General features: G+C 39.7%; 1 long non-coding RNA gene across 1 annotated transcript; it reads left to right on the forward strand.

Moving 5' to 3' along the window:
* The first annotated feature begins 1,534 nt into the window (after positions 1–1,534).
* LOC120512067 lies at positions 1,535–10,629 on the forward strand. The gene is made up of 3 exons (XR_005629929.1): positions 1,535–1,627; positions 8,945–9,034; positions 10,507–10,629. It is a non-coding gene; the product is annotated as an uncharacterized LOC120512067 (long non-coding RNA).
* Positions 10,630–16,093: the final 5,464 nt, after the last annotated feature.

The raw sequence follows: 16,093 nt of genomic DNA on the forward strand, positions 1-16,093 counted from the left end.
TTTCAAGCATGATAATTTTTTATTTCACTGGCTGTTTATATTCTTCAGTTTACTTTATAATTGCATTATCAAACTCTTTTTTTTTTTATTTGAAGTTCAGTAGTTCATCCTGCAAGATGTGCTAGAATTATTTCATATCACAAAAGTTATGTGTAATCACTTCATATTTTTAACTAAAAATTTAAGTTATTACTTTTTTGTGTGTTTTGCATAGGGAGTAAACTAAATAACATAAATGACACGTAGTTTATGGGACAGAGTCTGCTTTTATATTCCTTCTGGAATGATCATCCATCATGGGTAATATTCAGTTATTTCTCTGCAAAGATCTGTTGGATTAGAAGATTGACTATTGACTTCAAAGAGAACTAAATGCTTTTAAACATCTTGCCTTTGACATTATTTTTGGGAATGCTTGCATAGTTGGACAATGGTCAATACCAATCTTTGACAGCAGAAATTGGCCCAAGTTTTCTGCCTTTTTTTAGGGAGGTTTACAGTTTTCAATTTGTTTTATCATCACAGCAGCTAGGTTCTGTTCTCTGAACTGAGGGTATTAAGATTTGGAAAAACTTGTGAAACATATGTAATTTTGCAGAAGATGTAGAAAAGCTACATCAGAAACCATTAACAAAAATGGTGAATCAGAGGTGTCTGTTGTTGCCTAACCCAGAATTATTTGACACAGCACAGCCCAAGTGAGTAGGTTTTATGCAAACTCTTGCACTGTTTAGTGGCTGATGACTCGACTTGCCTTGTATTTCACTTCATTTTTAGCCTGTAGACAACATTGGTAAGGGGAATGGTTATTCTACAATCATCATTCCCTGACAGTAAAAAGTCAATCTGGGCATTTGGAAATGACACAGTAATTTCTTGACCCTCACAGCAAATCTCCCAGGGACCTTAGAGAGGCCATGGTCACGCAGACATGTCAACTTCTATACTGTAAGGCCTCACCTTGATGTGCACTCAGTATCTACAGTACACAAGATGACTGCCACTGTGCTGTGACTCAGTGTCTGCTCTGTGGTCACTTCCCAAGCTTCAGAGAGAAGACTTCCTCCTGCTTTGTCCCTTTTTACCCAGTACAGGTGGTACACCTGTTAGAGCTTCTCCCTGTTCTCATCCCCCAAAAATTGTTCACTTGGCAATGAAATACTGCGTTCTGGAGAACAAAGAGAATTCAGCTGAGGAAAAATTCCTCCTCTTCCTGCATGTGAGGCCTGAAAAGCACCTAGCACTGAGGGATCAGCCTTCAGTCAGTTTGCTGCAGGCTGCACAGTATTTTATTGCTGGACTCCAAGAGACTCCACTCCTGACATGACAACATATCTGTGCAGAGGCTCAGCAGCCTTGAGCTTTTCAGCAAGGCCACTGGAGAGTCCTTGACAAGGGAACTTTTCTGGGCATGCGGGCAGCTTCTGGGGTGGCAGGAATGGCAGGAAGCTCTACCCCAGAAGATGGAAAATTCCATCTGCTTATCTCTCACTATTCTCTGAAGTATCATGCCTGACAGTTGCTTCTCTCATACATTATTTGCAGGTTACACCAATGCTTTCTGGAAGTCTAGAGTCAGCAGACTTGGTTTTCATGTGTTGTTTACATACTCTTCTTATCACCTCAGGTATTATTTTACTTCCTTATCTTGAATGTGCTTGGTACATGAAGTTTTCTGACCTCTGTTCTTCCTCTCTCCCCTGCCTTCCTTTCTTGGCAGATGTAAAGTCTACATTTTCTTTCCATAATAAACTTTAGTAATTTAATTGCTGCATTTTCAGTCCTATTGTAGTTTGTACAGGTTTCTACTTGCTTGGAAAGTCCTTCCTAAAATTTTAGTTGTCCCTACAGGAAGTGTGTGTCTTGGCCTATATATCTATCCCTAATGTATAGTATATATTACTGACATTTACATTTGACCTAGTGATTTGTAGGATCACGTGACAGAGAATTTGTGGGGGATGGAGGGTGTCATACTCCCCTTTATTTTTCCTGATAACTTCTGGCTTTGTTGGTATGTATTTCTAGTTGTCTGGTTTTAAATATTTCTTTTGTGTGCTCAATGTGTAACCCAATTTAATAACTTCCACTGTTTGAAAAAGATTTGTTTCTTTTTTCCTGATAAGAAGCTCAACTTTTCCTTTCACACTCTTTTTCTTTACCTATGTAAACCCACCTTTTTATTGTCATATACTGAAATGTTAGTGTCAATAGAAAAGCTGTGTAGATAGGATCATATGTTTTCAGTGTCTGAAAATTAGGGGCCTGTGCCCCAAATTTGACACTTTGTGACAAATTCCCTAACTTTATTTGGATTTTTATGGTAAAGGTGGCTCAGTTTGCTTTTTGGATGTTACATTACAGTGCATGGGCAAAAGAGACTATTCTGATCCTTTTCAAAATCCCCACATTTAATATATCAAATATATCCACACTTCTTGACCGGTGTTGAATTGGAAAGCCATTCACTTGAATAGCCAGCAGGAGCTCAAATATTTTTCTGCATCTGCTTCCAGAGCAAACTCTCACCATGACCTCTGCCTCATTTTGTTCCTAGATGAATCCGTGTAGATCTGGCTTTCTCAAACTAAACATTGTTCTTTCTATGTACCTTCCCAAGTGATCCAAATTCAGAGGAAAACCTGACTTGTCATTATTTTTTCTAAATTTTATTTCCGTGCCATCTTTCTAGGCTTCATTAGAAGCAGTCATCAGACAGTTTTATCTGTCAATGTTAATTCTGCAAAAAGCTATTGCAAACACCACAGTTCCAATTAGGGGGACACTTTATTCCATGCCTCTTAGTTTCTTTGGTCCTTGATAAGTGTAGTATAAATCTGTCATCACCTTTGGTGCTAGCAGTGTGGAGTGCTCCTGGAGGCTGGAAGGCACCAGTGCCTCCATTTTCTTTATAACAACATACTCTGAATCTCCAGCCAGGCACAGTGCAGGTGCTACTTCCCAACACTGCTCCACTCTGCTATGCCCAACACCCATTTCTCTGACTACCCAGGAGACCCATTTATTAGCCTCTCTTGCAGCATTGAATTTTCAATCAGTTCTCTGGTATAGAATTTTGATCATATTCTAAGCCATCTCAATACATGTACACATGTGCACTTCATCCAGACCTCGTGTACAGCTTTTGGATGCAAGTTTTCCATACCTGTTTTTAGTTTAATTCTTCAAAAATTGCTTACTTCAGTAGCTGTTTAACCTGACCTTGTTTGTTTTTTTTTTGTTTTTTTTTTTTTTTTTGGTAGGTTTGTGAAGTTTTGTTATTGTTGTATTGTTGTTGTTATGTTCATTAATTTCCTTGTGACAGGAGGGAAGTTTGGCTTTTTCTGAGCTATATGATGAAATTATATGGCATAGTTCTATGATGAAGTTATATGGCATAATTCTGGGAATTGTATTTTACTGACAGTAATTAAATTTTTTTCTGGGTCTGCAATGCCTCTGTTACTGGATTCTTTTCACTCTTAGGAATCATCTTACTGTCTTGAACTCTCCATGCCACTGATTAATGTCCTTTTGTCATGCTACAAAATTTCTATAAGCCTGGCTTGTAACTTAGTTTCCTACATGTCATCATCCTTATTTACAGTAGAATTTGTGTACTTTATTTTGAGCATCAAGTAGGAAGAAATTTTTTTTTCATGTAAAATTTTTTAATGCTGTTGTTCTTACCCTTCTTACTGAATGTTGTTTTGTTTGCCAGTTTCTTCTCACAGCGAATGATTCTGACAACATGTATTTGGGCAGAATAAGCTTTTTCTTCCCTCCAGTTCTCTGCTATTCCTGGTACACTTGAGCATCAGAGAACAATCAGACTTCTAAGTGATGGTTTTGTGCTCTTATTTTTTTCTTCTGCTTGTTTGAGGTTCATTATTTCTCCTAAATTGTTGCCAGCATGAGCATTGATAAGGAGACAGACCAGCAAGAAGGAAGCTTTGTGTTGTTAGGATTATACTCTAGGAGACACTGCATGCTGTTTTCTGATATGATTAATCAGCTTAAACGCACACAGCTTTTTAGACTAAAGAAATCCATTTTGAAAGGGAGTCTGTTGGTTATGACCAAGACAGGAAGGTGAAGATTTCCCTCTTCCCTCAAAGGCAGAGATTTCACCAAGGACACGGGGGAAATATCGGTAAGTAATACTAAGACATGAAAGTGGGGGAAGTAGTCAGGCTCAGCAGTCAGGCTTCAATTTGTAAGCCACAGGTATGTGCATGGAGCTTCTCAGGGCTTTTGAAGCCAGAGACTAGTGCAGGCTGCTAAGGTCCTGGGCAGAGCTCTAGAAATAGAGGTTTTGGCTTTTGAAGGGCAGCCCCCAAGCCCCTTTGTATACAGACAACTGCTGGGCAAATCTGGCCATGGGGGGGCACGGCCAGGGGGTGCAAGAGAAGGGGCTTATCTATTGTACTCAACACATGAAGACCCCAGCATAGTGTTTAGTTTGGTTGGTTTGTTTTCAAAGCTGAAGAGAATGACGAAAACAAGCTGTGATGGCATCATGGCACAAGGCTCAAAACCTCCACACTGAGACAGCAGTGGTGTCCCTTCATGTGGATTGTGATTTCATTTAGAGGGCCTTCACACAGGTAGGCAATGTGGATGAGAGGTGCTTTGCAGGGCTAAAGTAATATCAAGAAGAAATGAAAATGCTGGGAAGCCCTCTAGGAGATGCAAACATGCCTACACCAGGTCATCTTTCTGCTATGCTGATCTTGGCGGGTCTCTATGTAAGGAGAGCCCATGCAGGGGTCAGGATATGCTGTGATTTACCCAGAAAGTGCCTCTGGTAATTTCATTCCCCATACCACTGAACAACAGCATTGGCTATCCAGGGAGCTATCCATGGGAAGGGTTATTATTAAACACAACTTAATTGCCTTTTTTTTTTTTTTTTTTTTTTTTTTTTTTTTTTAAGGACTGGATTAGGGGCACTTCAGAGAGTCAGGAACAGCTCAACAAGAAGGTTTAGAAGTGTCCTATCAGTATTTGCTTTGGCATATGCAGAAGCAAAAAATAAAAATTCTTGGATGTGGCTCTGTCCTGGTTCAGGGCAAAGCTGGGAGAGAGCCAGTTTGGGTCCGGTTTAATTTCAGGTCAGAGAAAGCTCTATATTCTTCCAACCTGGCTATTTTAATTATATTATGAAAATATTCCTGCACGTTTGGCCACTTCATGATCAGACCAACTTCTCTGTAAAATATGTCAGCCATTAAAGGTTTTTTTCAAAGGAAGACATATGGGAATGAGCATGTCTGCTTTCCTTAGTTCTCTGAGATACAAAACCATTTTTATTTCAAATTTTTGAAAATAATTCTTTCTCTCATGTGGCATCCTCTCTATCAAACCAGGCACCTCAGCACCATTAAAAACAGAATCTTTTCCAAATGCTTCTAGGTAGCTTGAAGTGAGGTTGTATTGGTTGTGTCTTTTAATAAAATATAGAAAATGTAAAATATAGAAATAAATAATAATAAAATATAGAAATTATGACAGGAGAGAAAAAATCTTAGGTTTTTTTCAGAGAAAATGCCTTTACATAAACACTGATAGGAGCTGGAGGGTCTAATAAAAAAATACAGATTGTTGATATTTTAAAATAAATATTTACAATGTGTAAATAGCAATTTTTTAGGACTTTACAAATGTAAACCAGTTCATTTGCCACCTGCAAAGAAATTGTCTGGTTTTATTTTTAATACCTATGGGTAGGTAGCGGGAAATTTGTAATACTTATGTGACTCCTAATACATGGAAATATTTTCATTGCTGTATTCATTTGGAAATTCTGTACTTGTGCTGGAAAAAATCAATAATAGGCTGAAGTACCACTGGTATGATTATTTATAGCATGCTTAAAAGTTTTTGCATCCCTGCTCCTCAGCTGGAGAAACTAAAGTTTACTTGACTTGCTGCTTGCATTCTGTTTGATTTTCTTGGGTTTTTGTTTTTTTAGGAATGGGAGACAGGGAGGTGTATTGAATGTAAACCACCAATGCCAGTTGCTCTTCAAACTTTTCCATTTGTTTGACAAAAATGTTCATGGTTTTGTAGTGGTATGATATTAAAAAGATTCAGTTCTGGTTAATGATTAATATGAAACAGTCTTTTTTAACTTTGTCTTTTAAAGCTCTCATAGTGACAGTAAATCATCATCCACTGAATGCAAAGAGACGTTTTTGTCAGCTTTATACCTCTACTCCCAGATTTTCTGTGCAAAGAGGGTCTTGGCTCTCAAGGACACCTGCAAAATATTTCCTAAAGTGAGACAGCTATCAAGGTGCTAGAAAGGAAGAAACATTCAGCTGGAAGCAAGTAATTCTCCAGTAATGCAATCTGAAAAGCTGCTGAATCTGATCCCTCCACAGCAAGTTGCTGGGTAACACACTGCTCAGTGCAGTCTTCCCCGACTGTAATGTGGCAAATAGAAGGACAGTGGTAAGGCAAGATACACAAACATCAAGTGTTTCCAAGTCTTGATGGCTGCATGTCATCAATAGAAGGATCACAGATTTCACCAGCTCATGATGTGAACTTGAAAACCTGCTGAGGTTTGGTTTGGCCATTCACTGTTTGAAACAGACATGGGTAAATACATTTTCCAAAAGTGGCTTTTATTTGCCCAAACAAGAGACAGATGTTTTGAATTCTTACCAATTACAGGCCCAGAGTGTAAAAAAACTCTGGGTCTCTGGTTCTGATTTTGACATTTCCATTCGTAAGAGAAAGACTGAGTTCTCTGAGAATATACTAACACATGGAAACCAATTATTTGCTCTCACTTTAGCTCTATAGACTATCAAAAAATAAAATGACACAACCTACTGTGGCTTCAAGGCATGTAAAATAAAACAGTACTGTATACACAGTTTGAAGAATATGTTTCAGGAGAAAGGCAGCACTTTCGTATTTGACATTAGTAAATAAACCTTATAGTAAGTTTGACCAAGAGAGGTTATGATTTTTTCATTCACATGGGATGATTATTATTGTTTTATGCCACTGTTTCACTAACACTGCACCATAGATGATACTACAAGATAATCAGCCAACAAGGAATATTTTAACTGCCATGAAAGATAAGCACCATGGCAGTGTAAATACCAAGGTTTTAAGTGAGCTGCATGCTTTTACATTGAATGTCTGTTTCTGAGTTCCAAGGTCATCATCTCACTGTGTGAGCAGAGGACTTTGCATGCTGGAGGATGTGGGGGCAAAACTGCAGTTTCTTAGGATTACTGCTGTATTTGAGAGGAGGTGTGGGGCAAGTGGGTTGTGGAAAACTGAAAGGAGGTTTTCCTCCATTCCTGGAAACTTCTCTGCCCCATCTCTCTCAGAGCATGGAGAAGCTTAGAGATCCAGGGTGAGATCCCACAGACATTTGTCAAGAACTAGGCAGGCCTGCATTCAGGATGCATCCATAGCCTACATCATCATCTATGACCTGCGATTTGGGACTGGAAGTAGGATGGATACCTAGAGATCCCAGTCACCAAGAAGCAAAGGAATATGTGCTTCTATTATGACTTCACTCTACCAGGCACAAAACTGGGCTAGAATATCTAGACAAAGTACTCTCACCACTGTAGCTCCCTTTGATGTGCAGAGAATTAACTGCCCATGGGTCAGCAACATTTTCAAGTAGCCTTACCATGAAGTGCAGCTCTAATGACAGACCAGGGTCATCTGCCTCTCCCAGGCTCCCTGTTCACTTGTGCAAGGTCAGGAAATGAGACAATGCAGCTGCTGGCAGCTTGAGTGCCTGGGAAGGAAAGATACGGGGTTTCAAATTTTAATGCCCAGCACTGTCATTTAGAAGGATCTTGTCATCCCCCTTGCTTGAAGCCAACCAACTTGCTTTATTTAGAGAAAATGTTATTGTATTTTTTAAGGAAAAAAGTTTTTGCTGACCAAACAACTTTGCTTGCGTTCTGCTAGCTTCACTAACATTGATGTGTGGAAAGCAATCAGCCCTGGAGTTTTAATAATATGTGAACTGTAGCCTTGCTCTGCAAGTGGATGGGACTGTAATACTGTCTGCTAAAACTATTCCTGCCAAAACAAACACCAGGAGAGGATTCTTTTCCGTATACCAAAGTCTCACTTTAGCACTTGCCAGGGAACACTTTTCTCTCCTGTTTTCTGCTTGTGATGGACGAATAATGAGGGCACAGTACTACTGGAGGACTGCCTGAAAGGTTGTGGGCTGCAATCTTTAATGCACTGCTCTCTGTATGTTCAGAAAGGGCTTTACTCTTTCATTTCAGAGCTTTTATAAGACCTTAAGGCTGGGGCCTGCATTCTTCTGCAGTAAGCTCACAAAATTGGATTCCCCGCAGTAAGCTCTGGCTTGGCCACATTCATATTTTATGTGAGCCACTCTGCACAACTGATTTTCTGGTGTTTATTTTTCTTGATTTGAAATAATTCTTATTTTCCTCTGAGGAAACCTTGCCTGTTAATGGCTGCTAGCTGTAGCATGCCATCAACTATCCTCAGGTCTTCTCCCATGGCTCTGTCTCATCTCATCCATCACCTCCAGACATGAGGTCAGAGGTTACATGAAGTGGAGGAAAAAAATTAACGCTTGTGAAGAACTGAATTGTTTTGATTTAAAATGTTGTCCTGAGGTTAGCTATAGAAGCCTCCTTGGCTGAAGTGCTGTTCTCTCCTGTAGGAATGGGGACTCAGAATTTCCCAGTGGTTAAGTTATAGCTTTGGGCATACTGATAACAAAAACACAGGCTACCATACTGACTGATGATAATTAGTAGATGCTTTTTGCTGTTTTGTCACTCTGTTTATCCATGTAGATTTTCGGTGGTGTATGTGTATCTCTCTGTGTTCTTGCAGTTTTTACTGTGAAAGTGAGATAAGAACCAGGATCTAGATCTGTTCCTCATAGCCCCTTTGCCCCTCCATACAGCACCCAGAGCCTGGATCGAAGCCAAGGAGAGGAGTTAGTTCTTCCCTCACAGCAAGATGGGGAGCATTCAGGAGCAGCAGTGAGATAATGGTAGGTCTCAGAGCTCCAGATGAAGGGACAGGTTATTTCCCACAGACTGGTGTAAGTTCAAAGAACCATTTTCCTTTGACTATGAAAGTTGCACTTGTAGCTTACTTTTGAGCCCACCAACCTTATGTTTCAAGATATTTACCATCAGGAAAATCTCCCGGTCCTTCTAGGACATGAAGCTCTGAAAGTGCATTTTGCAACCATGCAAAAAACCCCATAGTATTCTGGATACCAACCAGAAACCTGTGCTTTAGTAGCCGTTGCTATTAAGGTGAGGAATAGTCACTTCTCTTTGATCAGACTTGCAGTGATGACCTTGGTGACTATCCTATATTATTTGACAATATACACATGAGCCTTCTAGAAACATATGGGACTCATTGTTAAATCTTTGATAAGATTTACCATACACTGTCTTATAGAAAAATTCACTTGTGATGCCTTATGGATAAGAGAATTCCTGCCATAATCTGATATTTAATCTGTCTGCAAAGATGAGTCTTGCATTCCAACTTTTGATTTTTCCTTTCTTATTTTTTCCCCATAACTTGCAGTAATTATTTTTTTAATTAATTTTTTATCATGTGGGTAGACAAAATGTTTATCTCTGCTTAGCTTCTGTTGTAGAATGTGGGCACTTACCTAAATTTGATATTACCTGTTTTCACCTAAATGTTCGAAAACAACCTGAATCAAACTAAACGTTGACATCTAATATCAACTAACATCAATTTTCTACCTCCCATAATATGATCAGATGTAGAGATGCTTTCATTTGTTATAAGTCATACTGCTTTCTCCAGTGTTTTGGCACTTCATTTATGAAAATGCAGTTGTACAGTGTTACAAGGGAAACATCCTGTCAATGTCTAGGTGCAAAGCAGCAAACACTTGGAAGATAAGCATGCACTCTCAGCAACCGGTGGTCAACTTCTCATTACACTGAAATTTCTGATGTTCATGAAAGTTGGATTTGAAACAAATAGCCTTGTAAATTTTTAGAGGAATTGAAGGTTTTCTGAGGCTGAAATGCAGGTTAACGGAGAACAGAGACTGATAGTATTTATACAAGCTGCCAAATAGAAGAAACTTTTTTTTTAAATTATCCAGACAGGTTTTATCTTCCTTTGAACTGACAGACTGGCCTTGAGAAGGTGAAGAATAACTATCAGGTTACCCATATATAAACAAATGCAGAAACATCTTTAAAAGAAAGAAATTATTTTCTTATATGAGGTGAAATTTATAATACACTGTTTTATTGACCCAAATTACCCTTTTAATTATCTATTTTTCAATACTCCTTCTTAAGAGTTTGAGGAAACTCTACTATTGTAAATCTCATGATTGTATGAGGACAGTACTGGAGTATTGCCATGGTGCTTTGACACATTATCATCCTAGTAAATGATCCAAGTGTTGAAATTCAGTGTGGAGAGATGGCTTTTGTAAAACTTTGTCATGTGTTTCAGGTCTTCTGGAAAGTACAGCATTATCTGATGGTACGTCTCTTGGAGAGGAATGGAAGGAGACAAGGGAAAAGAGAATATGGGCTTTGTATGAGTAATGATATTTAAATGAAAGCTATAAATGAAGAGAATCTTCCTTGTAAGCTTGTACAACTAAGACCCATGGTGTTTCTAAATAGTTTTTTTTGCTTTATAATTTTATTATTAAAAGCATTATCATTGCTTTTGGACTTATATAATAACTCTTGTAGCTACAAAGAGAACAAAATGTTGCTTGTTTATTTCATTGTGAAACAAATTATGCCCCTCTGCAAACTTCACTGTAAAATTTGCACTGGGTTGATTGTTTAGGAGTATGCAGATGCTGGTTTAAGTACTCCACTCTCCCTGGATTTCAAATTGCCATACAAGTGGCTATGACTTTAGTGAAACAGTTGTAGGTCATTGTATCTTCCAAAATCAGAAATAATTTGTCATAACAGAGTCCCCCATCCAAATTTACAGTCAGTGCTTATAATAAACAGAACATGGTTATCAGAATTTAAAGGGATTGTATTACAGTAAGAAACTGAGTACCTTTGAATGTGATTCAATAACTTTATAGATTTCTCCCCATTTATCACTTATGGTTCATAGTAGGCAGTTAATGGTTAAACTGGTACACAGCAGGAGTTCCCTACCAAGAGCACATTCTTTTGAAATGTACCCTTGATACTTTCACTTACTTTCTGTGTGTTTGTGTGCTGCTTTTATATGTATTTTCCTAGCTGGAACATATAGATATTATTCAGCACAGCCACAGTTGCAACTAGACATGTCATAATTTCTGCTTACATTTGCATTGGTCTCGGCCCCGTCCAGTGAAGAATGCACTGTGTGCCTCCAAATGATAGTGTTTAGAAATCTGACCAAGCGTCTCTACAGGCTCTCAAAGCTAATGCTAAAAACTTGCAGAGGTATCAGTTCATATCAGGTGAAAACAACATAGTTTTGCCCTAGTTGATTATTATGTGTGCTAATGGTGAGTTCTAAGAAGGTCTAGGCAGCTGCTTTCTGTTGATTATACCATACCACCTCAATTGAACCTAAATGGGGAAATCTCATCTGGACTGAAATAATGTCTGTCAAGGAAAACACAATCAAGATTTTACACCAAAGAAAATCGTTCTCATGGTGGGTAGTTTTCTGCCTCATTTCGTGGGAGGTTCCATTGGGATGATGGTGTCCTCTTCCAGATCTTGGTACAGGGTTGGCTCTGGTGCTCTGGGGTTCCCAGCTAACCTGGGGAGAAAGCTTGCATAGGTGAAAAGACCTTATCTACCCCTTACACAACTGGACTCCTCACAAATTATTCTGGACAAGGCAGTGGAGTTGTTATGTTTGATCCTGCACCAGGATCCATGGGCTACAGGGACAAAATCTGGCCTGAGCCTCCAAAGCCTCAAATGCATCCTTCAGTTTTGCTTTCTTCCTGCCTTATTCCTCACTGCTGGTCTACAGATCCACATCTCTGGGATCTCAACTTCTGTGTCTTCGCATGGTTTTCTGTGCCTCAGAAAAGCCTATTCATGGTGCTAACTAACTGCTGCTATAGACTTTCTTCCCTGGGGACTTGGCTTGATTGGAATGGATGCTATGGCTCTCCAGAAGGAGTATTAAACAGCTGAGAATTAATGGCTTGAGTGCTTCTGTATATTTGCCTGTGTATAGGAACATGATCAATGGTCTTTGTATCTCTTATTTGAGGAAGTATTGCAGTGTTATGGACTCCACCGATGCTCAGGAGTGCCTCCCCATTGCCCCCGAACACTATTGCCACCTCAGGATCTAGCCCAGCTCTCAAACCTTTTGCATGTTTCCACCACCAGTGCATAAAATACTGCAAACACTGTCAGAAATGTGATGGATGTGTGGGCAAGTCCAGTTTTCAGAGTGTACTGAGTTTTCAGTATTCGCTACTAACAACTGCATCACGTGTGGTAAAGGGGGCAGAAAGAAAGAAACAAAAGAGTTTCTCAGATACCAACAGGGTTTCTTGGACACCAAATAGGGCTTTCTGGTGTTTTGCCTTTGCCCCTGTGTAGTTTAGGTTTGATGTCAATGCTGACATTACTCCAGGAGGGCTTGTTTCCAGTTGTGCCTGTGCTGATGGATGAGATTGAAACAGGTCAGCTCAGCTTTATCATGTCCTTCAACAGTGTCTGTAATGAGGCAGAGAGGAACATGCTGGGAATTCAAGGAGCAGAGGTTTTTCTCTTTGCTCTTTGATGCTTGGTTGGAAATATCAGAGGAAGATAAAAAGCTGTATAAACAGAAAGCTCTTTTAAGGCAATTATACTACACCTTATTGCTACTTCTATCTTCCTATGCTACAGATCTGCAGGAGGCACTTATGGCATTAAAAATGAAACTCACAGGAGCAAGCGTGGAGGGTAGTGTTTGTAACATGCTTCATTTTCTATGAAAGTAAATAGCAAGCAAGCAAAACTATCACTGACAGGATTAAAGACATGCTGGTAACAGTGTCTGAGTTGAGCTGCCTGGGGAATAAGGCATATAACATGAAACTTTTTGGGTTTTTTTGGTTATTTTTGGTTTTTTTTTTTTAACAAAACTTATTTCTGAGGATTCTGCACACTCCTATACAGTAGCAGACCAGCTCTGAAAACAAAAGTATGTGGCATTTGTTCTGCAGGGCTAAAGTTTTTTTTTTCTTTTGTGTGGATGGGGTTGACATCACTATTTGCATGTTTTTTGTCACTTTTTTGGTATAAGTATCCATCCTCCCTTTGTTAATTTATGAGGGGTAACTTTTTTTTGGGGTGTTTGTGGCTTAAAAGAAAATAGTGTAAGTGTTATACATCAAACAATATTGGTTTGATATAGACTTGAAATATTCTTTTAGGGATCCTGTGAATCTCCTATTTTACAGCTTTCTTATGTACAGGTACTGTTAGAACCATTGAAATAAATTTCAAAGAAAACCAGCTATGTGTAGCTAATTTCCTCCTCGCTATGTAGAGTGACCATGGATAAATAGACTTGTCACTTGTTCTAAAGAAGAATGATGCAGAATTCAAGGGGTGGGTGGTAAGGAAAGTAGTTTTGAAGGGTCATTCACTGTAAGTCTGGGCATGTGTACAGAAAATACTGTGTAATGTAATCACTGTCCCTTAAAATACTCAGTAATTAGTTGTTGGGGCACAGAATGTATCTCAAATTCTCTTCAAAAGCAAATGGATGCACAATTGTAATGGAGAGCACTAAACCCAGTGCTCTCCATTACAATTACATTTAGGAAGGTGCTTTGCCATGTCTAGCCAGTCATCTCAAAGTACACATGACTTTCTACCAAATTCTCTTCAAAAGCAAATGGATGAATAGCTAAACCCAGCGCTCTCCATTACAATTACGTTTAGGAGGGTGCTTTGCCATGTCTAGCCAGTCATCTCAAAGTACACATGACTTTCTACCAGTTTCTCTCACACAACTGGAACTAACTGCGCCTGGCTATTAGTAATAGGTGAGAAAGGAAGCTAACACAGATGGAAAAAGGGAAATGCTGTCAAGACAGCCCAAATGCTATGACCTTATTTCCTTTTTTCCCAATTTCTGTCTTTTGGGCACAATCACCTCCAGAAATCTGCTGGACTAAGGGACTCAGGCCAGCAGCAGGAATATTCTCCAGAATTTCCTCCAGTTGTGCTTGCTGGTGCCCCCTTTTATCCAGAGATCATTGCTGCATATCAGGTCTGTGTCCGTAGGTAGCAGCATGAATTATGCCTAGAAATAGGTGTTGCCATATAGAGAAAGCCTTTGTGTGGAACAGCCCTCCATTTGGGCAGCGCTGCTTGCCAAGTAAGTGTCACTGTGATTTGTTACTCATTACGTTGGCTCTCCGTGAAATATGAAGTTGTATTGAATGTCTCAGTGGTAATCTCCAAGATCCTGAAAGGACTTGGCAGAGTCAGACGAGGCAGTGTCTCTCTCATGGGACTGATGTCCTGGAACAGCTGCTTTCCCCAGAAACTATGAAGATGTCACTTTTGAGCCTGAGGGTGCAAGTGAATTGAAGAGGGGGAGCCTTTGTAGCTTTTGAGATGTTCTTGATCTTTGCTGGGAAGGTTGGAGATACTAGGACCTTGTAGTCTCCAGCACAGAACCCCTGCTCACAGACTAAGCTCACCAAGGGAAGAGGAAGGAGCTTGATGAATACAGAAGTGAAAGGAAGTGTGGCAGAGAGAATTCATGAAAATAAGAGAATATAAATGTTTATGAAGGGTGGGTATCTACAATGTTACTTCTCTGTATTTTTTTATCTACAAAAGCATCTGTTTTTCAGAAGTGCTGAAAGGTCTGGATCACTACAGTGACCTCAAACATTAGAAGTTGAACATCAGGCACACCCTTTGGAAAAGCTGAATCTTACTGTAATTCTGTAGCTCAGCCAGTGTCAAATATCCTTTTTGAAGCTGTTTGTCTCCTTGTAGGCAGCAAACTCATCTGGTACTTCTTTATTAGTAGGTAGATTCAGGGAAGAAATCCTCATGTTGGGGTACTCAGTATTCAGCTTTCATTCGTTTTGTATCCGTCTTGTATTCATCTTTCTCCTATTGACAGAAAAATATTTGCTAGTTGCTATGTGAAGAACTATTACACAGAAATTTGACTTCTAGAAGGTTTGCTGGCCATCTGTGGTCAATCTAGACATCTGGTTGTGCTCCAGGAAGATCAAGTGGAAGGCCAGGTCTTCTGTTCTGTGTGTAATTATTGCTAAGAATTTACAATAGGTGCATTGTGCTGCAACCTTTACCAGTGTCACTGATGATTAGACTGTTGCAATACTGTTTCAGTAACGCAATATGACACTGTATTTTAGATTTATCTGTAAAACACCAGTGCAGAATTTGGCAGCTTGGTTTTGGTTTTGTTTCCAGGACACATTTCTCAATGAATTTCTCAAGTTTTCCTCTAGACAACCTGGGACCTGTCTCTTGGCCAGCCATTGCTCCTTTTTGTTCTGAAGTGGCATTGCAGAGGTAGGAAGGATTTGAAAACTTATCTGGAAGTACAAAAGAGATACTGGAACTACAAACCAAGAGTGCTTTGCCATGAGGATACCAGTCTTGGTCCTTGTACCTGAACTCTGGATTTGAAAAACTGATTTATTGAACCTGAATATAATCCAAGGCCTGTCAATTTCTTAGCCTTTCAAGAGCATAGGGGGATTTGCCAGTGGGGGACTGTAGCATCCCATGAACTCTCTCCTCTCAGTCAATTCCCAAGTCCTCTGCCCTGGCACTGGCAGTGACTAACTACCACAGAGCAGTCTTCCTGGGGTGAAAAGACAGATTACCCCATGGACGTCTGCCTCACTGAACCCTGATTTCTCCTTTCCCTATTCCCATTGGTTGGATACCCCTGCTGGCTGCACCCTCTCCCCTGGAGACCAGTCCCCTTTGCCTTGTCCTCAGCTCCACCCCCACCCCTTCTACTTATTAGGCTGCTTGCTGCATGCGCTGCGTCTCTTTCCCTGTGTGTCCCTTTCTGGCTGGTGCTGCACTGGAATAAAACCTTGCAAAAGCGCCTT

Source organism: Passer montanus, unplaced genomic scaffold (genome assembly GCF_014805655.1).
Source record: "Passer montanus isolate IOZ18808 unplaced genomic scaffold, ASM1480565v1 scaffold7, whole genome shotgun sequence".
NCBI classification, from domain to species: Eukaryota; Metazoa; Chordata; class Aves; order Passeriformes; family Passeridae; genus Passer; species Passer montanus.